The sequence below is a fragment of the Symphalangus syndactylus genome, chromosome 1, assembly GCF_028878055.3.
Source record: "Symphalangus syndactylus isolate Jambi chromosome 1, NHGRI_mSymSyn1-v2.1_pri, whole genome shotgun sequence".
NCBI classification, from domain to species: Eukaryota; Metazoa; Chordata; class Mammalia; order Primates; family Hylobatidae; genus Symphalangus; species Symphalangus syndactylus.
The window spans coordinates 69824345-69849335 of NC_072423.2; the positions used below are offsets into that span (position 1 = coordinate 69824345).

General features: G+C 39.4%; 1 protein-coding gene and 1 non-coding gene across 3 annotated transcripts in view; both read right to left on the reverse strand.

Moving 5' to 3' along the window:
• The window catches only part of DLGAP1 (DLG associated protein 1), a 529488-nt gene that overhangs the window by 404612 nt on the left and 99885 nt on the right, over positions 1-24991 (reverse strand). The gene's annotated exons all lie outside the window — the stretch shown is intronic.
• LOC129461167 (U6 spliceosomal RNA) lies at positions 1434-1540 on the reverse strand. Its single transcript, XR_008650408.1, has one exon. It is a non-coding gene; the product is annotated as a U6 spliceosomal RNA (small nuclear RNA).

The following is a 24991-nucleotide window of genomic DNA, read 5'->3' on the forward strand; positions in this document are numbered from 1 at the left end:
CATTGGCCGGGTGTGGTGGCTCATGCCTGTAATTCTAGCACTTTGGGAGGCTGAGGCAGGTGGATCACCTGAGGTCAGGAGTTCGAGACCAGCCTGGCCAACATGGTGAAATCCCCTTTCTACTAAAAAAATACAAAAATTAACTGGGCCTGGTGATGGGTGCTTGTAATTCCAGCTACTCAGGAGGCTGAGGTAGGAGAATCGCTGGAACCCGGGAGGTGGAGGTTGCAGTGAGCCGAGACTGCACCACTGCACTCCAGCCTGGGTGACAAGAGCAAAACTCAATCTCAAAATAATAATAATAATAATAATAATAATAATAATAATAATAATAATAATTCAATCATCTATTGGTGAACATAGGTTGACTCCGTGACTTTGCAATTCTGAATAGCGCTGCAATAAACATGAGTGCAGGTATCTTTTTCTTTAGGTAGACACCCAGTAGTGGGATTGCTGGATCAAATGGTAGTTCTACTTTTAGTTCTTTGAGAACTCTCCATACGTTTTTCATAGACGTTATACTAATTTACATTCCCACCAAAAGTGTATAGACATTTTCTCATTTCTCCATATCCTTGCCAACATCTGTTATTTTTTGATTTTTTAATGATAGCTATTTTGATTGGTATAAGATGGTATCTCCTTGTGGTTTTAATTTGCATTTTTAATTTGCATTTTTCTGATGATTAGTGATGTTGAGCATTCTTTCATATGTTTATTGGCCACTTGTATGTCTTCTTTTGAAAAATGTCTGTTCATGTCCTTTGGTCACTCTTTAATGGGATTATTTGGTTTTTGAAATTGTTGAGTTGCTTGAGTTCCTTGTATATTCTGGTTATTAGTCCTTTGTCAGTTGCATAATTTGCAAATATTTCCTCCCATTCTGTAAGCTGTCTGTTTGAGTATTTCTTTTGCTGTACAGAAGCTTTTTAGTTTAATTGAAATCTCATTTGTTTACTTTTTGTTTTTATTGCATTTATATCTTTGAGGTCTTAATCATGAATTCTTTGCCTAGGCCAACATCCAGAAGTTTTTCTTAGATTTTCTTCTAGAACTTTTATTCTCTCAGGTCTAACATGTAAGCCTTTAAGCCATCTTGAGTTAATTTTTGTATACAGTGAGAAATAGGGGTCTAGTTTTCATTCTGCACATGGCTATCCAATTTTCTTAGCACCATTTATGGAATAGGGCATCCTTTCCCCAGTGTATGTTTTTGTTTACTTTGTCAAAGATCAGTCGTTTCTGGGTTTTGTTTTTTATTCCATTGATCTATGTATCTATTTTTTATGCTAGTATCTTACTGTTTTGGTTACTATAGCCTTGTAGTATAATTTGAAGTCTGGTAATGTGATGCCTCTAGCTTTGTTCTTTTTGCTTAGTATTGCTTTGGCAGTTTAGGCTCTTTTTGGTTCTATACGAATTTTAGGATTAAAAATATGGAATGCTTCATGAATTTGCATATCATCCTTGTGCAGGGGCCATGCTAATCTTCTCTGTGTCATTCCCAGTTTAGCATATGTGTTACTGGAGTGAGTACTCCTCTTACTTTTTCAAGGCCTTCCATTTCTACCTCTGATATGATCTTTGATGATACTATTCAGATGTTGGCCAGATTGTCTGAGAGCTACAGACTTGACCTCCTTGTTTGTCCCTTTCAACTGCTCTTAGATGTTAAGCCACTAGCCTATGTAAGGGAACTATACGAAATAGGCATTTATACTTGCTATGGTTTTTACTGTTGAGATGTTGCCTGTCTCAGCAAAGAGTGACTTCTGAATACAGTGCCATGTGGTAAATTCCTCTCAGGTGTCAGTATTAACAAAACTGTGTGCTTAACAACTGCCTTTAATCGTGCAGGTGCTATTACTCTTGTAAGATGAGTATGTTTCCACTTCGAGCAGCGTGTGCTCCACCAGCTTGAATACCAGGAAGATTATTAGGAAAAGCTACGGCAAAATCATGACGGTTTTAGTACTTTTCCATTTTTATTCTACTATCATTGTATTTCCCTTGTATGTTTATTCCACACACACACACATACATACACACACCCACACATAATCTCATAAACCACTTTAATCCCTTGTGGAAACAAATTGTAGTAGAGGTAGCAAATCTATACCCAGATACCTCTGTATTATGTAAAATATGTCAATATGCTTTTTCCCTTACTTGATATCATCCGCTGACTGTAACAATGGTTCTCAAACTCGAGTGTGCATCAGAATCAGCTGTGTGTCCCAACGCACAGATGCATTTGATAAATGTTAGCCAAATAAATACATGAATGGGAATTTTCCTGCTTGGGAAACAAGATATTTTCATGGGAACAGTGTGATAATTTGTAAGTAAAATGACTATTTTCGTACTGGGAATAACGCATCGTTACCGCCAGCACCGTACAGAGCGGAGCCACTGTGCTGATCGGGAAGTATTGGAGCAGCGGCTAATGAAGACTGCTAAAGCCTGCTTTTCTATTTCATCCACAGCACACAGGCCGCATCTGTCCTGGGGCTCATTTGTCCTTCTTCTACCTCCTCCACAGTTAGAGGCTCCTGAACTACAATGGCAACGATTGAAGAAACTGTTGTTGAAACATCCACGCCAAATTCTCGGTATGTCGCTGAAGACAAGGACATTTTGGGTAGAACCTGGCTGCTAATCCACTCTTGTCATGAGGGAAGATTTTTTCTCTTTCTGTTGTGAGCAACAAGGCCACTCGGTAAGCTACAGAATTATCTAACTAGTATTTTTGAATCTAGAAAAATACAAGCTTTGCTTTATTAATGGACTTATTACATGTATGTGCTGAAAACTTGATATATGCACCTTCTCATGCTTGCAAGTGTGACATGGTTTCTTCCCTTTTCACAGATGAAGAAACTGAGGTTCATGGAAGTTAAATAACTTGCCCACAGGGCACAACTAGTAGGCAGCTAAGCTAGGACTTCAACTGAGGTCGTAAGACTTAAAGCACATGCTCTTCCTGCTCCTCAATAGCTTTCCTGCTAAGCACCAAGAGACTCTAGGCTGCCAGGAACATCACAGCAGAGACCACTGTCAATCAGTGCATCTCCACCGTCTTTTAGACTTTCTTCTGAAGAAAGATTTAGCTGCTAAAAGAAAAGATGAATATACAAAAAGGATAATACTACCATATTTCATCATATTGTCTCGTTTTAATACAAGAAGTCTCATCCAGCTTAAACATTTGATGTTTAAGAAGCTAACCAGCAAGCTGCCCTCTGGGAATGCATACCATCAGGTACGGATCAGTGGCCCTGAGATCATGTTCATAACTCAGCAGCTTTGTACAAGCTGTCAAGACTCAGAACATGATACCCCAGAGTATGGCACCTTGGTGTGCTGAGTACTGTGGACTGAAGGACATCGGAAAGGTCTCAGAAGCAATGTCTCTTCGACCTTCTCCCAACCTCCTGTCTCCTACCTGTCTTTCTCCCATGAAGTGAGTCATGGCAACCATAATTCCTCTTCCCAAGGTGTGTCACAGAAACTGGAACCCCTCTCCTCCAAGGGAAGCCATGAAACCTAGAAAGGTCACTCTCTGCCTTCCCCCTTCTCCCTTGAAGACCCTCATTCCAGAGGGGCCCTGCCCCATATTCAGGAGGGTTATACAAAGAGGTTAAGAAGAATTTGAACATTCAGGCCTCGCTGGGTCCCCTGGTCAGTCTATCAGCATTAGATCACACCCTTTAGTCCATCACATTTCTTTTTTTTTTTTTTTTTTGAGGCGGAGTCTTGCTTTTTCACCCAGGCTGGAGTGCAGTGGCTCAATCTCGGCTCACTGCAAGCTCCGCCTCCTGGGTTCACGCCATTCTCTTGCCTCAGCCTCTCCGAGTAGCTGAGACTACAGGCGCCCACCACCACGCCCGGCTAATTTTTTGTATTTTTAGTAGAGATGGGGTTTCACCGTGGTCTCGATCTCCTGACCTCGTGATCCGCCCACCTCGGCCTCCCAAAGTGCTGGGATTACAAGCGTGAGCCACCGCGCCCGGCCAGTCCATCACATTTCTACACCGCTGTCCATTCTTCATCAAACTGAAGAATAAAAAAAGTTTTCCCTGGGTCTTTGGATCTTCATTTCTGAGGAGTCCCATGTTACATAAAACTTTGATTACCTTCATTATGCTTTTCTCTTGTTAACCTGTCTTTTGTTATAGGAGTGACCATTATGATAGGTGAGGAAAGGTATCATACATTTCTGCCCCTACAAAGCCAAAAATGCTGGCTGAGGAATGCTGCTAAGCTCAAGGCCATAGCTACTCACAACCTTTTCTCTCCACTACCAAGACCTGTAGATACAATGTGAATAATTTTAACCTTGATATAGAAGAGAGCCAATGCAGAAAATAACTTCTCAGTTATCCACAAAAGCTAGCAAAAGAGCTAACATTCATGTATTTTTTTTCCCCAACAAATATTTATTCAACATCTACTAAATGACAGGTACAGTTCTAGGAACAGGGGTCCAGTAATGAACACAATTCCAAAAGTCCATGGCTTCATGACAATTATATTCTTCTGTTGGGAGACAGACAATAAACAAAAATATTGTGTATAAAATGTTGATGATGGCATCATGTCTTAGGTGATGACATATAACTGCCTTCTGTAAGCAATCTTTTATAAACTCTTTGCTGACTTGGAGGCATTGAAAGTTTTACAAAAATATTGGCTTATTTATTAAAGAGGAAGTATAGCAAAATTTGCACTCATTACAGGTTGAGAATCCCTTATCCAAAATGCCTGGGACCCAGAAGTGTTTTGAATTTCTGATTTTTTTCACGTTTTGGAACATTTGCAATTTACTTTATTTACTGGTTGAGCATCCCAAATCTGAAACGCCAAAATCCAAAATGCTCCAATGAGAATTTCCTTTGAGTTTCATGTTGGTGCTCAAAAAGCTTTGGATTCTACAGCATTTTTGATTTTGGATTTTTGTATTTGAGATGCTTGACCAGCAATATGTTCCAGAAAATATTAGAAAAATGGATACGTCTCATGGTAAACCCTGTCCTAGGCATCTTATATGTATTATCCCACTTAATTATCACAGCAGCCCTATGAAGCAGGTACTCTTATTATCTTCATTTCCCAGAGGAGGAAAATGAGGTATGGGAAAGTTAAATAATTTACTTGTAGTTAATCCAGGAAGTCAGATTCCAGAGCTCACAGTTTAGGCACCACTACACTGTCAATGACAAATGTTACCTTTTGTCACTCAACACAGTGATGGGATGTTACCAAGGTTGCAGCATATGGCTGCATAAATTGCATACAGCACAGCTGGGGATGGGGGTGGCAAGCTGACCTTGTGTGATGCAGCAAATCTGTTGCTTTGCTATCACTGATGTGCAGTTAGGCAATGTCCTTTAACTTGAATATATCTTAACATAAGCACACTAAGAAGACACTGGAGAAAAATCACGCTTTCCAACATGAACTAGAAATAAAATTATTCATCTATTATTATTGTTATTCTCCAATAAGACAATAATTGAAAACATGGAAGCCATGTATATTCCAGAGACATGTACATAGGCTGACTGTATACATCATCTACACTTTAGATAGGCCATTTAAAGTAAAGTAAAGGATGCTAGCAATTTGGAGGAAATGATGAACTTCTCCATACAAAATGCTCACACCTCTCAGCTTAACCTGGAGCTTCCAATTTCCGTATGGCCACTTCTCACCATCTGCTTATGTTGGCACAGGGTGGGAGGCAATTCACTTCATTCAGGGAGGCGTCCTACACTACACTTATGAGCAAAGACCTGCAAGCCAAGTGAAAGAAATAAAGAGGGGAAATGAACCCATAATAAACACTTCACTGGGTGGCATCCTATGGGCAGTCTGCACTGACGGGTGTTTGTCTAGCAACTCCCGCCCATGGCAGCTTTTCCTCTGACTGCTGAAGGGGTTTGCTTCCTTTACCCAAATCTGTGTCAGGAAAAAACTCCACTGAAGTATGGCTATAAGTTTCATCTCCCAGACAAATAAACAAGCAGCCTATATTCCAGCAGACCAGATCTGAGTATGAGCAACTGGCGCTGGCAAGAGTGCCTGTGGCCAGAATGAATGGTACCTGGGTAAGTCAGAGAAGTGGCTTTGGGCAACAGCAAGAATGTTAAAAGGATGTTGCTTGAAGGAAAATCGTTAATTTCGTATTTGAGGAAACCTTTTGGATGCTTACTTAGGGATTGAGATTCAAAATTCGGGCTGCTATTGCTTTCTTAGTCTCCTTACACTCTGTATCCAGGTTTGGTCCAATTTCAGAAAACGTCTTTCCCATTGCTTTGAATTTCTGTCTAGTTTCCTTCTACCATAGCATCTTTAACCAGAAAGAAGGCATCTTCTCTCACTATCCCACTTTCCGCTAGTGTGAGCTTAGAAATGTATTGTTCTCTTTCTCCCTCTACCTCTGTTTTTCTCCCCTGGGAAAGCTTGTTAGGAAAAATCAGATCTATAAATTGCAAGTTTTCCTGCTAAGATCTTTGGCATATAGCTGGCTGCTACTTCACCTTTTTAAAAACATGATCAACATCCTGTGTCCTGTTAGAATTAGGTAACTTAACCTTTCTATCAAGGCTGATTTTTGTTTAGACCCTGGGAATTTCTCTGCATCATGGCATATATGCAAAAACAAAAAACAAAAACAAACAAACCAAAAACCCTGAAGAAATAAATTGTGGAGACAAATGTTTGTAAGTACAAATACGAACTCTGCAAAAAGGATTGGAATTCAGTGGCAGGTAGATATGCTGTAAGATTGGACCCATAAGTAATGGAGGACTGTACCGAAGAAATGTACTCTGTACCCCAAAGCTTATAAAATAATTGAACAGGAGATGTGGAAAAGAAATCTGACATTGGCAACACAGTATGTCTCTCCTGTGAGTTGCTGGAAGTTTGAGGTGACTGATGACAATTCTGTCTGCCCTGATACCGACATTATTGTTTCTCATCAGCTCCCTCCTCAGGACCCCCAACTATCTCTCTACTTTCCAGCACAGATGTCTGTATTTCTGGGCACCAGGCCCTTTGGAAATAACACTTTAGCACCTTTTAAACATTTGCTTCACTACTGAGTAGTTATTTGCACATTATTCAGTCTTCCCTCCTAACGAGAATTCTTTAACAGTCAGACTTGTTTGCTCAGCAACTACCCCAATGCCAGGCACAGAGTGAGCACTCAGTAAACCCTGAATGAATAAAACAAAAGGAGGGGAAGAAAGCCTATCAGCTTGTGGGCTCACTTTTGTGTCTCATAAATAAATGGATACTCCAAGACTTGTAAAAGAGGAACATTATGCCCTTGGGATGCAGGAGGAATCACACATGATTGTGTTAGATTAGATTGGGTTGGTTAGAGGAAAAAAAGAATTTAGCCTCAGAAAGCTATTTTCTTCAATGTGGGAGTTTGATGTAACAGAATCCCGCCTTTGGATATTCCTTATTTGGTTTCGGGTACTGATAACCAAAAGGACAAGGAGAAAGATATTTAGAAATGGTTTCAAAGATATTCTGTCCAAGCCACCTCGCCTCTCCCATCTCCCCCTCGACCTTGTCATTTTCCTTCCTCCAGGATGATCTTTCTAACTTCCAAATCTGATCATGTCTCTTCCCTGAACAAAACGGTCTCTTTTCCCTTCAAAATGACGACTAGCACCCTTGCATAGCTTGACAGCCCCTCGTGGCCTTGCTGTGAACGCCCTCCACCTTCATCCCTCCTCCCTTCTGCCGCTCCCTCAAACCTGGGCTGCAATCACCAAACGACTTGCAGTTTTCCTTACCCACCCTGGCTCCCTGTTCTTTATGACTTTGAGGATGGTGCTTACGTCCTCCACTTAAGCAATGCCCTTCCCTGCCTACACAGCTCCTACTCATCCTTCAAAATTTAACTGCTCCTCCACCCACCATCTCTCGTTCACTTTTCACACTGAGCTCTGTCCAAATCTAGTAAGGCTCTGCAATTGTCTCCTACACTCATTTCCTTCCTTCTCATCCTCTCTTCTCCCACTGTGGGGTGACCACAGTTACACGTAAGGACAATACACTTTCTGCTTTACACCCAATCCACTGCTTGTCAATAACAAGCTTTATAATCTCCCAAAACTATAAAAGCTGAACCACATGAAGGAACTCTGGAGCTGGTTCCCTAGGGATGTTGGCCACCATGCTGCTGGCTGTGAGACATGTGATTGCTCACCTATGTCAGCACACAGATATGGTGAGGAGGAAGGATCTGACATCTGACCCACAGTCCCCTACGTCCTCATGGGTGGCAATATTTTACCACCTACATGGGGTATTTTCACTTTAACATTTCTGCTCAGTCTAAGAAATCTCCCCCTCCTTCATTGTGTTTTTCAGAAAACCAAATGGGTTATTACATTAGTTCTGCGCAATGAGAGGGAAGCAATCCATACATATGGAGTGGCAATTAAATTAAACCCTAGAATTAGGATATAATTCCCAAGTGATAATGAGCTGAAGGAGAAGTCTAATAGGAATGCCTCAACCTCTCAGTTGGCCAATAGAACCCTAAGGTGTCCGTGGTACTCTTGAGGTTTTTCTTCTCGCACTTTGCAACATTCATTTGTGGGCTTGTCTTTCCGCTCCACCAAGCTCTCAGAGAATAAAGTGAAGTGCATGTCTGCATTCCCACTTCCCAGCACAGTAGCTGCCTAGAGCACAGAACCTCAATACCAGCATTGAATTTCACAGTGAGAAAGTTATTTCCATTTCCATTCTCTTTTAATCCTTTTAGTTCAGGCAGAGCAGAAAAAAATTGATTGTGTGTTTTGAACAGCCCTTTAACATTTGTTTTTCCTCCCTTTTAAGCAGGTTTCAGTGGGCACAGTAATCTACCTGGAAATGAGTAGCTTGCTTTGTTTTCCTTGTTCTTTTTTTATGGTTAATTTTATCCCAAATGGCAAGGCAAATGGAAGTAATCTCAAGTTGCTTTTAACAAATGTATTCAAATAAAACTAAGTCTATTTGTGGAAAACTATTAAGTTAAAATATAACATCAGTAGAAATGGACCTGGCCAAAATCATGATGATGCTATATAAAGGATGGATGTTTAGAAAACACTGGCATACAGTAGGTGCTCAATAAATGTTCACTTCATGGATAAATGAATCTCTCTTCCATCTTCTCTCTTCTTTCAATTTCTATAAATTTCACAATAGATCTGGCTCGGCCTCAAATTTGTATTACTGTGCTTGTCTCATATTCTGAGCTATAGTACTGTATCTGCTTTCTGCTCAGCCCCCACCATGCACTAGCATGACCTACTCATAAACGTGCCATGTTTCTTTTAGTTTAACTTTAAAGACTGATGTCAGATATTCAAAGTCCTCCAGAAGCTGGCTCCAATCTATCTTTCCACGTGTGTCAGCCGAATTTCTCCTACATAAACCATGCGTATATTTGTGATTTCTAGACCAGACACTAGGGGAAGTCTTCCTGGCCTTGAGCCTTCCTCTCAGTGGGAAGCCCTCAGAATCCCACAGATCTTCTAAGACTCATTCAAATCCTGCCTCCATGAAACCTTCGCTGAGAGTGATCAGCTCTCTTAATTCCAGCTGAGAGTGACCTGCCTCTTTTCTGAGACCCAGAAGCACTTTGCCTGTGAGGAAATATTCACCATGTGTACACTGTGTTTAAGATATTCCTTTAGCGCCCGGTACTCTTTTTTCAATTGCACGCTCTTGGAAGGCAAGAACCAGTTCTCGTACATCTTTCTATCTCTACTCTAATCTTGTTACTGACTGAATTAAATAAATGAATGGAGATATTTGGGGATGTACTGAGGGAAGGAAATATGGAAAAATCAATGACCTGCTTACAAATGCTACTTGAGCTGAAGAAATGAACAGCAAACCCAGTAGAAAGTGAAGCTCACTGGGAACATGAACGTGGTAATTGACCCAATTAGATTACGGGAACCTACCTCCTTTTAAAAAAGGATATGCAATCATATTTTTAAAAATACTTTTCTTTTTTTTTTTTTTTTTTTTTTTTTGAGACGGAGTCTCGCTCTGTCGCCCAGGCTGGAGTGCAGTGGCGCAATCTCGGCTCACTGCAAGCTCCACCTCCCGGGTTCACGCCATTCTCCTGCCTCAGCCTCTCCGAGTAGCTGAAACTACAGGTGCCCGCCACCACGCCCAGCTAATTTTTTTTGTATTTTTAGTAGAGACGGGGTTTCACCGTGGTCTCGATCTCCTGACCTCGTGATCCACCCCCCTCGGCCTCCCAAAGTGCTGGGATTACAAGCGTCAGCCACCGCGCCCAGCTAAAAATACTTTTCAAAAACCATTATTTATAATTAAGTCCAAATCCCTCTATTTTAGAGGCAGGAAAATTGAGATAACATTACAAGCATAATGTATGGACACCCATGGATTTACATATGACTAGCACAGTATTCATGCTGCAAATATGCATGCGGAAAATGGTCCTAGGGTTCTTTTGCAGTAGATCTTTTAAACCTCAGATGAATCACACTATAAAATTCTCTTAACCTTAGACGCAACCACAAAAAATAAGAGCCATATTTACAGCACGTATTTCACTCCACTGGGTCTAATACTTATTGGATGTTTTATAGGAAGAATGGAGAAATCTAAGATGTCTGTGGGTTTGTTAGGTTGACCATTCCTTTCAGGGGGAAGTGATAGTACCACGAAAAACATTTTAGAAGATCCTCCTACAATAGCTGACTCGTAACATTTAATTTGTTGTTTTGTTTCACACCAGATGCCTCATTGGAAAAATAGCAATATTGAAATGGCAAAGGTAGCAATGTTAGAAACATTAGTGTTTCTAGAACTATTCTGCAAAAAAAACAAAACAAAGAGACACTATCCTGGGGCTGAATACTGGCCTGAGTCTCATTTGCATGATCTCCTAGAGAGAAGGGTCACTTTCATAAGGAAACATCACTAATCAACCCTAAAACTCTGGGCTTAAGGAAAAATTTTCCTTCCTGACCCTAGTCTAGTGAGAATTTCCTTCTGTTCCTTTGACGCCATCAACAGAATTGAGAAGATGCACTCTCAGGAGCATTTACATTAAGTGGGGATAAATCCCCTAAGTAACCAATGGCTGTGAATTATAGCATGTTAGACTGATCTCTTTTTTCAGAAGATTACCCAGAACAAGGCCAAATAGGGCATGTTGCACTGCTCCACAGCCCACCAAGGGCCAAGCAGTGCAGGATCAGGTCTAGATGAGGTTTGATGGCTCTGTGGTCAATAGTGGCGATGTGGTAGGTGGCACTAAGGAAGTCTGCAAACACTATGGCAATGCTGGCTTGGCTTCAGAATGACATAACCCTTTAGGGAAATAGAATTTTAGAAATTGTATTTATTCTTATGGGAGTCCTTAAGCCTGGGGTTAAGCCAAGACAAAATGTAACCCGTGGGTTTCACCTAGTCCTGCCTCAGAGCCTAAGTCTATGGAGTTGAACTGTAATAGCATTGATCATCGACATTCTTGGAGTTACCATTTGGTGGGTTTTTAGTGATGGTTAAAGAATCTACTCAAAGCAGGAGAAAATGCTCCTGATTTCCTATAGTTTAACCACTTAATGAATCAGTGTTTGAGGGACACACAGCCCTCATAATTAAAGCAAGGCTGTTAAGATTAAATATGTTATTTTTATAAAGGAATATAATTGATACAAATATTAATTGATAATGCTTGAAAGTGCTTTTCACTCCTTAAGAAACCTTAAGATCACTCCGTCTTTCAAGACATACTTTGGATCTTGCTCACTTACATCTTGCACATAAAATATAAAAGTAATAAAAGCATGTACCCCACTCATTTGGCATAGTAGATACATTTTCTGGACTACTGAATATGCATGGCTTTGTGGGGTTTCTTAATAGAAACCTTGGCCCTATTATTCATTATTATTATTATTTTAATATCTGTTCCATTTTCTCTAACTAGTTCTTACCCTGACATTAGAAAAATAAACCAGGACAGTTGAAATGTACCTGAATAGGCTGGGTGCGGTGGCTCACGCCTGTAATCCCAGCACTTTGGGAGGCTGAGGCGGGCGGATCACGAGGTCAGGAGATCGAGACCATCCTGGCTAACACGGTGAAACCCCAACTCTACTAAAAATACAAAAAATTAGCTTGGCGTGGTGGCAGATGCCTGTAGTCCCAGCTACTCGGGAGGCTGAGGCAGGAGAATGGTGTGAACCTGGGAGTTGGAGCTTGCAGTGAACCGAGATCACGCCACTGCACTCCAGCCTGGGCAATAGAGCGAGACTCCATCTCAAAAAAAAAAAAAAAAAAAAAAAAAGAAATGTACCTGAATAAAGGGAAGAACCAAAAAAAGTATAAAGATAATTGGGAAGTCACCCTTATCAATACCATTTCCGTACAAAAATTTGTTTATAATTACCAACTTGAGGGGTATTCATTACTTGGTAACAAGGAAACATCTAAAGAAGGCTATGGTAACTCTCCCTCTTTCTTCCTGACTTAGTTCAAGGTTTTGCCTTTTAAAAATTATTCCCATTGCCCCTCTGGAAATTTCAAATCACTTGTTTGTTAAAAGTTTTAATGAGACAATGCGATAGGCCCCAGCTAAGCAGTGAATTAAGAACTAGAAAAGGACCATAAAAATAGCCATGTCAGAAGATCCCCAAAGTGTGTTATGTGGATCTCTAGTCCTGAGAGATATTCTGTGAGAAGAGGTTTGGCACAATGTGTTTGAGGGAAGCTGGTTATCATAATCCTCACTTAGAGGTACAGCACCCTTTACTCTACAAAAGGGTTTGAAGTTTTGGAAAGAAAGCTTTTGAATAGTTTTACCACGGCATTTTGCAAAACAGTCTGGTCCTTGAACTCTTTTGAAGAGTACCTCTAGCCATTGCTTGAAATGACTGCTATGACTGTTCTGCAAAACATACCTGAGGAATTGCTGACCGATCCCAAGTCCCTCCTTTTATAGATGAGGAAACGGAGTGTGATTCACTCTCCTTTCACCTAATCCGTAGTTTACTCACAAGAATCTTGGGTAAGTGTGGATAACAGGGTTTTGAAATTGATGTAAACTTAGTCCATCTTTATAGTAGAAAAGAACTGAACTCCATCTGGGAAGTTTAGCTGATTTATCCAAGGTTACTAATTAACCAGGGTCTAGAAACCAGAACGTCTTCACTTCTGCTTTGTCCTTTGCCCGTCAAAAAAATGCTGTTTTCATGCTATGGGAATGCTTTTCAGAAATTATTATAGCTCGCATTTTGCTTTATCTTATCTTGAGTCTTTTATTTTTTTCTCTCAGTATAGTTGAAGTCCTTTAACAAAATTCCACCTAATCCACTCACCAGCTTAAGGGACACTCTTTATTCCCCCTGAAAACACAGTCAGGCTGCCTGAGTACAGGAACTCTCACACCAATAAGCTATTCTAGAGCTTTTCTAGATGTTTCCTCAAATCTATTTATGTTAGCGTAATTTGAAATTATAATTATGTAATTTAAATGTTACAAAAAGTGCCGAAGTATGAGTGAAGAAAACAAGAGTCATTTTTCTAAAAATAAAATGGTAAGCTGTGTAAAGGTTGGATAGACATGAGCTGTTAAGGTTGCTGCTGAAGTAGCTGTGGGTGAGACCAATGTAAATAATTGGAAAAATGGTGAAAATTTAGAAAGATTCTGGACTCAAATTACTTTGCATGTCTACATTTAAATAAACTGACATTGGAATTTATAGATAACACACCATGAATGTGGTTTACGCAAGAAAGAGAACTTGGAACGCCAGTCAATAGATTCCTTTAAAAACGACAACCACCTTGTTCCTTCAAGAAAACATTAGCGAATGAATATACGTTTGTATTTTAAAAACAACAATATCGTAATAGTAATACAAATAAAATGCAATTCAGTATAGCAACAATTTATGTTGTATTAAGTATTAAAAGTAATCTAGAGATGATTTAAAGTATATGGGAGGATATGCATTGCAATTATATGTAAATATTATAATACTATATGATTTTATACTGCGGACATGAGCATCCATGGATGTTAGCGTCAGTGGGGGCAGGGTGGGGGTCCTGGAACCAATACTCCCCAAATCGGGTGACTGTAGTTTACTTCCTGATACAGTATTAGGAAAACCAAAGCACTACTGCAATATATTCTACTCTATTTGATCTTTCCTAGCCTATATCCTCTTCTATTTCACTTAAAAATACTGGCCATGAACACTAAATTATTTCTTGAACCTCATTTTATAAAAGTGTATAAATAATGACTGGTGCTACCAGAAGGTTCATATCTCATTCTACCAACTCCTAGGGTCAATACCTGGTGTGGCAATAGAAATACTCAGATAAAATATGTAAGGAAACTATCCCAGCAAGCCTGTAATAGAAACCTCCAGTGTAGGCTTGATTCAGGCTGGAGCTGATGTGGAGGATAAGTGATCTCAGAGAGCCCCTCACTTCTTGGCTAGAGGAGGAAGGAAGAGGTGAACATTCCCCAGCAGTTGTAAACATGCAGGAAGAGGCATGTGGGTGGGCATGGAGGACACAGGTACACCCACTTCAAGATCAAAGGCTGTGGAAGAGACCACAGGTATCATCAACAGTTGATCATATAGAAGACTCGAAGGCCGGGAGGGATGAGCCACAGGTCAGAGGCCAGCGAGGCCAGGCTGTGAGGACATAACCCATTCAGGATGCTCAGTGAGCCTCCCAGCAGGATGGAAGAATATTCAGTTTCATCAAATATTTATCTAAAAGAGACAGACTTCATGGCAGCAGAATTCTGAGTTCTGTGTTGACTGTAATTGGAGCCTTAAGAGCTAGGTCTAATTTAGTTGTAGAAACTAATAAAAAGTTATACCCCTGCACATATAATTTGTGACTGTAAATTTTCAACCTGCTATACCTGCACTGAAAAAATTTTTGGCATATGAAAGCAATGTGCAGTTCTTGCTGTTATTTTTAACAGTTATTCAGTGCCAATGTTCTAGGCATTGTACTGAACAGAGTAGGACAGAATTCCCTGTTCACTTGGCTCATGGGCAAAATGAGAAGAACACAACATACAAAGAGAGTGTAATGGGGGAGAGGGATATATGCATGATTATGAATGTGGCATACTTAGGAGGTATAAATAATCTCATGATGTATTACTTAGAGGTAGTTGTCATACAGGATTAAAACTATGCACTCATAGTTTAATAGATTAAATATCTCAAAAATAGTGCATAACTATAGAATTTTGCTCTTAAATTTGGCCAGCTGTGATTCAAGATCCTCATCAGTACTCTTGAAAAATTACTGATTTCTGGCCCTCATTCCTAAAAGCCTGGGGTTTGGCCGGTCATTTGTATTTTCAGAATGTTCTCTTGATAATTCTGATGTGCAGTTCAGGTTGGTGGCCACTGTCATAGGAGGCCATGTGTGTTTTTAATAGATTCACTATTTATGCTTGCTTATATGTTTATCTGCCATTCTTAAGAAGAGTGAAATAAACCATTTAGGCTAACTCACAAATATACTTTTTCTCCATAAGAAAACATCCTTAAACATGATAAGATTAGCACGTAACATCCAGTTTTGCACTGATTATAATACATTTTTAGTAAACTACGTGAAAAGTAATAAACCTACAAAAATGTGTTTGAAGCATCATGCCAGGGGTAACGTGTTCCTAAAATCTAGACTAATAAATGTTAAGAGGCAAAGGCTTGCATATTTCAGTTTGTAAAATGCTTACAGCACAGTAATAGGACCCCTCATTCATCTTCTCTACTGTTCTGGTCACAAGGTATAGTTTGTGTTTTGAAAATCCTAGCCTGGGTTGCTGAAATCAGTAGAAACAAAGCATACTCTATAAAAATATGGTGGTGATATTTAGAATCACAAGTTAGAAATGAACTTTTCTCTACATTGGAAAATCTAAGGAACAGTGATAATTTTATACCAAAAATTACCTGAGTGTTTATTGCCATGACAGCCTTTAGTGATCGGAGGCAAAGGGTGGTAAAAGTAGTTTCTGTCCTAAACAGTTGAAACCAATTGCTGAAGATCTTTCCTAAGCGAGACTTTCTACCACAGGTAAGAAAGATTGCTTAGGGTCCTGGCCTACAGGTTTTCAAGCACCTAAGTCCCCTTACTCAAGACTCAAGATCCCAAAAACCAAGTGATTAGATAAAAGTTAAGGTTTCAGTCTTTGACAATAAAGTTAACCTGCACTTTTGTATCATATTAATGCCACTGGTCATATTGTGAACCATTAACTGCAATTTGTAAGTCTCGAGCTGTGTTCCAAAAGGGACTGATTGTCTAGTACTAACACCCAAGAACAATGGATACTAATTTCTTGATATTATTGATTAGGGTTCTTTTCTTGCTTTTGATTTTTTTATTAATTTGTGTTGATAATTACTTTTATTTCACTGAGATAGTGGTTAAAATAAAAACTCTTTCTCTCTCTTTCTCTTGATTCTTCCAATAAATAGTGCAACAGTCAATAGACAGAAAATTCTTTGAAAAGCAGGGATCATATACATGCTCTATTTTTGGTGTCTTTCCAGTGTACTGCACACCGCTGGTTGGTTGTTTTTGATTGCCCATCTTAAAAGACACTTTCAATGAATTTCACCTTTCTATTTACCTAGAATTCTGGAAAACTCCATATTAGATTATTACCTACATAATTTTCTCTTGCCTAGTTAATATGTTTAACCAATTTTGAGTTTTTGAGAAAAAATACACTCCCCACAACCTATTTTTAAGTCAATTTAAGTTCAGGAATCACACAGATAAAACTGCAGCTTTCTTGATCTAGTGTGATTTCTTACGGGTTCAATGAGAAGTTCCTGAGAGTGTCCTTCCCAGAAGCATAGGAACAGGAAGTCATCATGTGCCATTTTTCTCATGATTAAAAACTTTTACAAGTTAATAGTTGGACTACGAAAATGAATACCTGCTGTCGGCTACCTAGTATCCCTAGCTAATATTAAGGAATAATGAAAATATCCTCTTTCCAATGAGCATGTGGATTATCACATCATTATTCAAATGCTAAAGACAGTCACAAAAGCAGTGATTTGGAGTTTTATCTTACTAAACTGAGGATAGCTGTCTCCCTACATCTCCATTTTCCAAGTAGTGAGAAGGTAATACATTTGTTGGCAATTTCTGTATTATTACTATTATCCACTGCAGAATGAAAGGGAATTAAGAGAGAGAAATTTGATGATTTAAGATAAAGCACGGAGAGTGATGTCTGGATTTAAGGAAACAAACAAACAAGTAGTCTGAGACCAAAATTTTCATCCATTAAAACCTGCTGCTTCCTATAGGCCAAATTCAAATTCAATAGCCATTTAGCTAGGAGAAAACAGAAACATTTGGGTAGGTGACCTCAGGTAAAGTGAAGTTTTTCCATCTTCTTAGTGAACTCCAGAACAATGAAAACTGAAAATGGCTGCTTGGCAAAAGGGCAAAATTGGCGATTGGGAATCATTGCCATCTGCTAGTGCCTGCCTTTGTGGTGTCCGGGGGAAGTTGATTATGGAGCTGTATTTGTAGCAAGCTTCAATGGAGTGACTCACCTCCTTTCTTGGACAGAAATAAAGGGTTGGGAAGGGATACCTCATTTTCTAAATATATAAAAATATTGCAGAAAATTAGAATAGGAATCTTTCTGATGACATCAACAGTGTCTAAAAAAAATGAGCCACCAACAGAGAAGGCTGGGTGGAGGTGGGACAAGATTTCTGTAAAACCTGTAAGGATCATTGCTTGCTGGGAATTCGAAGGAGTCATAGTTCTAATCCTGGTTTTTGGCCCACGAATTGCTGGAGGATAAGACATTTAAACACTCCAGAGTTTAATTTCTCCAGCTGCAAGTTGAGAAAGCCTTAGATGAGTACAAACAGAGCAAATTCCTATTAGAAAGTTTTAGATGGTAAATGCCTATCAGGTAAACTTGTGTTCTCCCTGAGGACAAAAGCGTTGACTGGGCACCTACTTCGAGCCATGTTTAGGGTGCAGTTTTTGTGCAGTTCTTTAGGATGAAGTCTGGATCTTATACATATTTGATTACTTTTTGCACAGTGGTTGGCTTATCAACTGTAATCAATAAAATTTGTTGAATGAATTGATTTTGCATAAATTATCTCAAATGAATTAAATAAACCCTTTTTCTGAGGGTAGCGGAAGGGAATAGAGGTATTAGTCATGCAAATAAATCAAGATTGGATCTTTATTTAAAGAAAGTTTCTTCTTTTTCCCTCATAATTGGAACTTTCATTTTATATGATTATCAGGAGAAATGTATTCCCTAGACTCTGTCAGTAGATGGATTAGAACATTTGGAATAACTAGGAAGTTGTTTGCTCATTTTCAAGTTGTTCAGTGACTAGAATATATCTCATTGTGGGGTGTATGGTGACATGGTATGCTCTAGCTAATTGAATCACCCAGCAAGGGCATTACATAAATTTTCAATCCTACAGAAAAGCAATCCAAGTCAGTTTTCTAATGAGCTGATTGATGGCTCTTTTGTGAACTATTTAGCAGGAACTGAAATAAACAAGACTTGATTCTTTTTACTGAATCATAGCACTTCTCCTTCCTCTCTTATTGCAGCTGCGCTGCCAAAGATGTGAATTGATAACATCTACTTAGCTGCTATAGGCTCAGCATGTGCCAGAGGTTGAATATTTACTTAATGTCAAATTAGCATACAGCAGTGAAAAGTCACTCAATGGCAGCTGGTTATCAAAGTGGGTCCCTGGGCCCACAGCAGCAGCATCACTTGGGAGCCTGTTAGAATGCAAATTCTCAGATTCAAGGCCTGTTGAATCAAAAATTGTGTTTTACTAAGCGCTTCAGGCTGATATGTGCTCAAGTTTTGAAACTGTTGATGTATGGTATTTAATGCCCCAAGAAACAACAAAGGATTTATTCTTCTTGACTCATTTATATTTTGGAAATAAAGATTGTTACATATTAATCTGTTCTTTATGGATATCTAAACTTTAATAAACCAAAATAAGATTTCTTGTGCTCCCAACAACTCTAATGCTTTACCTCATATGTTTTGTTGTTTTAGGTGAGACAATGTCAATTCACATCAATAACTGTTGTCAGAGCACCTATTGTGTTAAGTTCTGTGGGGGAAATGCAAATGAATGAAACTTGCTCTTTTCTTTTAGGGTCTCACAATCTAGTCGGGGAGACTGACCTAATATGAGGCCTAGTGTGCCAGGTTTATTCTTCCAGGTACTATTACTTATTATGCACCTATTATGAGATGGGAGCTAGTCTAGGCACTGGAGATAGCTCAGGGAACAAACCAAATACAAAGCCCTTCCCTCAAGGAGCTTACAGTCTAGTGGAAGAAACAGAAAATAAACAGAACGAACATGTTAGAAGAATAAACATATATTTAAATATATAAATACATAAAATAAATATCTGGCAGGTCACAAGTGCTGTGGCGAAATGCCAAATCAGGGAGGTGATGGGGCGTGCCTCCGATGGAAACACATGGAGCTGTGGGAGGCTGGTGTGTCCACAAAGGTCCTGACTTGCTGAGGCCTCAGCTCTGTGGCTGGGTAGGTGAGTTCGACCAAGTCAAATTTTCTTTCCATGTCTTTGTTTCCTTGGTTCTAAAAGAGTCTGAGGTGGGGCTAATATTGTGATTTGAAAAAGTCCTTTGCTGACTGTGTAGGGTTGGGTGTGGTGGGAAGCCAAGCTGGGGGAACTCTGTGTCTGCTGCTCCATCCAGAACCATAACCTATTTATAGATCAGCCCTTCGGTGTAAGTTTTTGTTTGAAAAATGTTTTCCACAGCTGAAGAAAAAAAACAAACCACTGAACTAGATGATCTCAGGTTTGTTCCAGTTGTGGTTCTACAGTCTTTACTTCTTCATTAGGATTCCTTAGTAGGAAGAGATACTTTGTTTTTTGTTTTGTTTTGTTTTTGAGACAAGGTCTTACTCTGTTACCCAGGCTGGAGTCAATGCAGCCTCGACCTTCTGGGCTCTAGTGATCCTCCTGCCTCAGACTCCTGGGTAGCTGGGACTACAGGTATGCACCACCACACCTGGCTAATTTTTAAATTTTTTGTTTTGAGGGGGTCTCACTTTGTTCAAGTGGTCTTGAACTCCTGGGATCAAGCAATCCTCCCACCTCAGCCTCCAAAATTGTTGGGATTACAGACGTGAACCACCATCCTCAGCCAGAAAGAGATATTTTGAATTATTTGCAGGAAGCTGTTATGGAACTACAGGTAAAATGGTAAATATTTCTATTAAACATAGCCTCTGTTTATCACTCTACATGGAATATAAAAAATTTCTGAATTTTCCTTAAGAAGCACATATTTACTTTTTCTACTTTCTATGCTAATAGAAGATCAGAGAGAACAATTGCTTTTCTATGGCTGGATTGAAATATAGATGCTTTTGGACTTAAAATTTCAGAATAGATCAAATCTCAGCTGACAGAAGTAAAATATCTGATAATTTTAGGTTCTCATTAATATTGCTCCTTAAAACTAAGTTTCACTCTTTAGTTATCTTTCTATGTATGAATATACTGTGGCTGAAAATGATGTCTTCTCCCTAATCTACTATGGCATGTCTTGCTAGCTTAGAAACATTGCACGGATGTTACAAGAAACATTACATGAAACATTACAAGGATGATATATATTTTTCCAAACAGAAACCAAAAGAATAATACTGAAATAAATGACAAATGGGAAACCTGTTACTAATTTGAACTGGAAACTGATTACATTTTACTTTCATAACTACTCACCAACGCTGCCTTAATGAAAAGCTCTTCCAATTGTCACCATGGCTTTCTTTTTCCCCACCATAGGTAATTTTATTTTATTTTATTTATGAGTGGGGGGAATAGTTAATATCTATTCTCTTAGCAAATTTCAAGTACAGTGGAGCATAGGTTAACTACAGTCATCATGCTGTACAGTAGATCGCAGAACTTATTTATCCTGTCTAACTGAAACTTGGTATACTTTCAGGACTCCCCATCCTCCCCTTTCCCCCAGGCTCTGGTAATTACCATTTTACTTTCTGCTTCTATGAGCTCCAGTCTTTTAGAGTCCACATCTAAGTGAGGTCGTGCAGTATTTGTCTTTCTGTTCTGGGTTTTCTTTATTAGCATAATGTTTTCCAGATGCATCCATGTTGTTGCAAGTGCCAGGATTTCTTTCTTTTTTAAGACTGAATAGTGTTCAATTTTTAATATATAAACCACATTTTCTTTATCCATTCATTGCTGATGGACACTTAGATTGATTCCATCTCGTGAATAACCCTGCAGTGAACACGGGGTGCAGCTCTCCCTTCAACTACTGATTTCATTTCCTTTGAATATATATCTTGGAAGTTGGATACATCCTTTGGAAGTTGGATTACCGGATTCGATGGTACTTTAATTTTTTGAGGAACTTCTATATTATTTTCCATAGCAGCTGTACTATTTTATGTTCCTACCAATAGTGTACAAGGGTTCCCTTTTCTCTACATCCTTGCCAGTATTTGCTGTCTTTCATTCTTTTGATAATAGTCATGTTATTATTATTTTCTGAGACAGAGTCTCTGTCTGTCATCCAGGCTGGAGTGCAATGGTGCAGTTTTGGCTTACAGCAACCTCCGCCTCCTGGACTCAAGCGATCCTCCTGACTTCCGAGGAGCTGGAACTACAGGTGCATGCCACGACACCTGGCTAATTTTTGTATTTTTGTAGAGACAGGGTTTCGCCATGTTGCCCAGGCTGGTTTTCGGCCCCTGGGCTCAAGCCATCTGCCTGTCTCAGCCTCCTAAACTGCTGGGATTATAAGCATGAGCCACCACATTCAGCTGATAATAGCCATTGTAACAGGTGTGAGGTGGTATCTCATTGTGGTTTTACAACATGATGACTAGTCATGTTGATCATTTTTTATATGCCTGTTTGCCATTAGTATGTCTTCTTTTGAGACATGTCTATTCAGGTCCTTTGCCCATTTTTAAATCAGGTGATTTGTTTCCTTGCTCTGGAAACTATGGCTTCTTTTAATAAGAATTTTAATAGTTTTATCATAAGCTGAGTTTAATAAGCTCAGCTGTGACAATTATGTATAAAAATAAGAGAATGCCAAAAGCACACTAGCTGAGCTTTAGTCAAAGTCCCTGTGAAGTGAACCTCATGCAGACCTAAAATAGTGGGTGACTTGGTAAAGTGGCAGTTCACTGCAGTGCAGCTCACGGAAGGAGGGGGCCAGTTATGACTTAGCAAGGTAATTGAGGAGATTTAAAAGGAACAAAGATGGAAGCTGCTAATTGCAACTTAAAAAGGGCATTTAGAACCTAATTCCAAACATATGATTGATCTGTTCCTGGGAATTCTTTTGTGCACTTGGAGGATTTTGAGACCAATTAAGTCTTTGCATCTTAAAAATAATGATCACAAGGAAGAAGAAAAGTTAAAACAAGGAAAACAGCATACTGGCATAGAACAAGCTATTTCTGAAATATCAGTTACATTTGGATGCAAAATTTCAAGTTTTCCTTTTTGGGAGAATGTCATCTCTCTGAAAACTTATTTTGAAACCTTTTTTTTTTCTTTTCCTGTAGTCTTCCTCTGTGGTCATCTGAAGACATCTTACTGCTTTTAGGAAAGAATAGTAAGTCCTGACAAGTCTTAGACCTTAGATAGATGGTAGTTCTATTTTTAATTTTTTGTGGAACTTCTATAAAGTAAAAGTCGATGAAGACAGAGAAAATTCCGTACTCTACTATAGCAAGATGCCCATCAGCAGAAAAGGACAGTGTAGAAGCAGATCGACACTGAATTATGGGCACCCTTGCTCAAGTGAACAAATTAATATCCCCAAGGACATCTGTAGGCTTCTCTCCCAACATCTGAGGGCTGGATTTGCTCTCTGCTGTCCACCACAGACTATATTCAACTGCTGGAACCTTGTCTGGTGCTGAATAGCCCAAGGACAGGGACGCTGCTTCAGAGACACCCACGGTCACAGTTGCACCAGCCAAATCTGTTTTCATGCCCGTGTCTTCTCAGAGAACAGAGCAGCATATGGACGGCTTGGGCTCCCTGCCATCTGTCAAGAGTGGGCAGGACAGCGCGTGCAATCCCAATCTGCACCAATGCTTGGTAGATAACACTTTCCACAGGGAAAGGTCTGCTGGCCTCAGATAAGAACAGTTTTCAAATGGGGACTATGAAAAACTGTACAACAGTCACAACTTGGTTCCACTCCTCTCAGATCTACCTAAAGCTCTCATAGTCATAACCTATATGACTTTGAGGGGAGAAAATCCTGACCCATTGCTCAGTTGGTATGGAGCTTGAACATTCACTCACATGCTATAATATCATGATCATCATTATCATTATAAACAACAGCATTTACTGAACTGCTACCCTGGAACTCTTCCCTTTAGCTTCTAAGAACATGCACAATGTAATATCTTCACGGATGAGACCGAGACCTATGTATCACACTTCTTCTACTTCTACTTCTGCTCCTAATGGGTAGGGTAAGACAGGTGCAGAGGGAATTGTTTTTATTAGAAAACTAAATTATGAGTTTTCTATCATTCCCCTTTATCTTGAAAATCTAACCCTTTCTTCAAACTCAGAACAACATCTCTAAATGGCCAAGTGAAACAATATAAAACATACAATTAACATAACCACCCTATGTAAGGGGTGGCCCTGGGTAGCCATACAAGGTTAGTATGATGATTTCTGTAGAAAGCTCATCCAAATTAATCACTATATACTCTGAAACTTCTGAGTTATTTTTCCACAGTGTCCACCAATAGTTTAGTTATTTATTGAACAGGATACACTAAAAGACTATATTTCTGTTTCAGATGCCCTGTTTAAATTTGTTATATATTCTAACTCATCAAATCCTCTTAAGAATTCTGCATTGTAGACACTATTAATTTCCTCCTCTACAAATGAAGGAAGCATAGCACACAGTAACTTATCCCAAGTAATAAGAGGGGCCAGGAAGCCAGTGGAGGGAGGCCTGCCTCAGAGTCTGTGCTTGTAACCATTAGGCTTCACCACCTCCTACCTAATCTAGGAGCTGATGTTTGTAGAAGGGTGTGGGGAATGAGCTGATCATTGTAGCAGGGATGTGCATGGAGGAGAGGGTGGAAAGGGTAGGAAGAAACAGCATAGAGAACGCATCAGGATGTTCCATGTTGCACATACACTATACAGACAGTTCCTGATTTATGATGGTTTGGTGTAGGATTTTTTTTGACTTTACGATGGTGCAAAAGCAATACACATTTAATAAAAACTGTACCTTGAGTACCCATACAATTATTCTGTTTTTCACTTTTGGTACAATACTCAGCAAATTTCATGAGCTAGTCAGCACTTTATTACAAAATAGGCTTTGTGTTAGATGATTTTGCTCAGCTGCGGGCTAATGTAAATGGTCTGAGCACATTTAAGTAGGTTAGATAAAGGCTAAGCTATGGTGTTTGGTAAGTTAGCTGTATTAAATGCATTTTTGACTTAATGATATTTTCAATTTACAATAGGTTTATTGGGACATAATCCTGTCGTAAGTTGAGAAGCACCTTTACTAAATTTCCCAGAAAGCAAATGCGGTGTTTGTTACAGAAGGCAGGGATTTGCATTAGGGGCTGAGGACCCTGCAGATGGCAGTCAGCAGCATTCCAGCTCTCGCACCCATGGGCTACAAGGGGGAAGCACTGGAGGTGAGTTTAAGAGTGATGGCTAAAGTCCAAGGAGCCTAATATCCATTTCTCAGTCAGTTTGTTGTTACCTACGTGTTCTCATTTCTGGAGGAGTTAGCTAGAATATTATTGTATATGTTATATAATATTTGACATCATTTTATAGAGTAATGATCTACACTAGAATTTATAAATGTGTGGGTTTG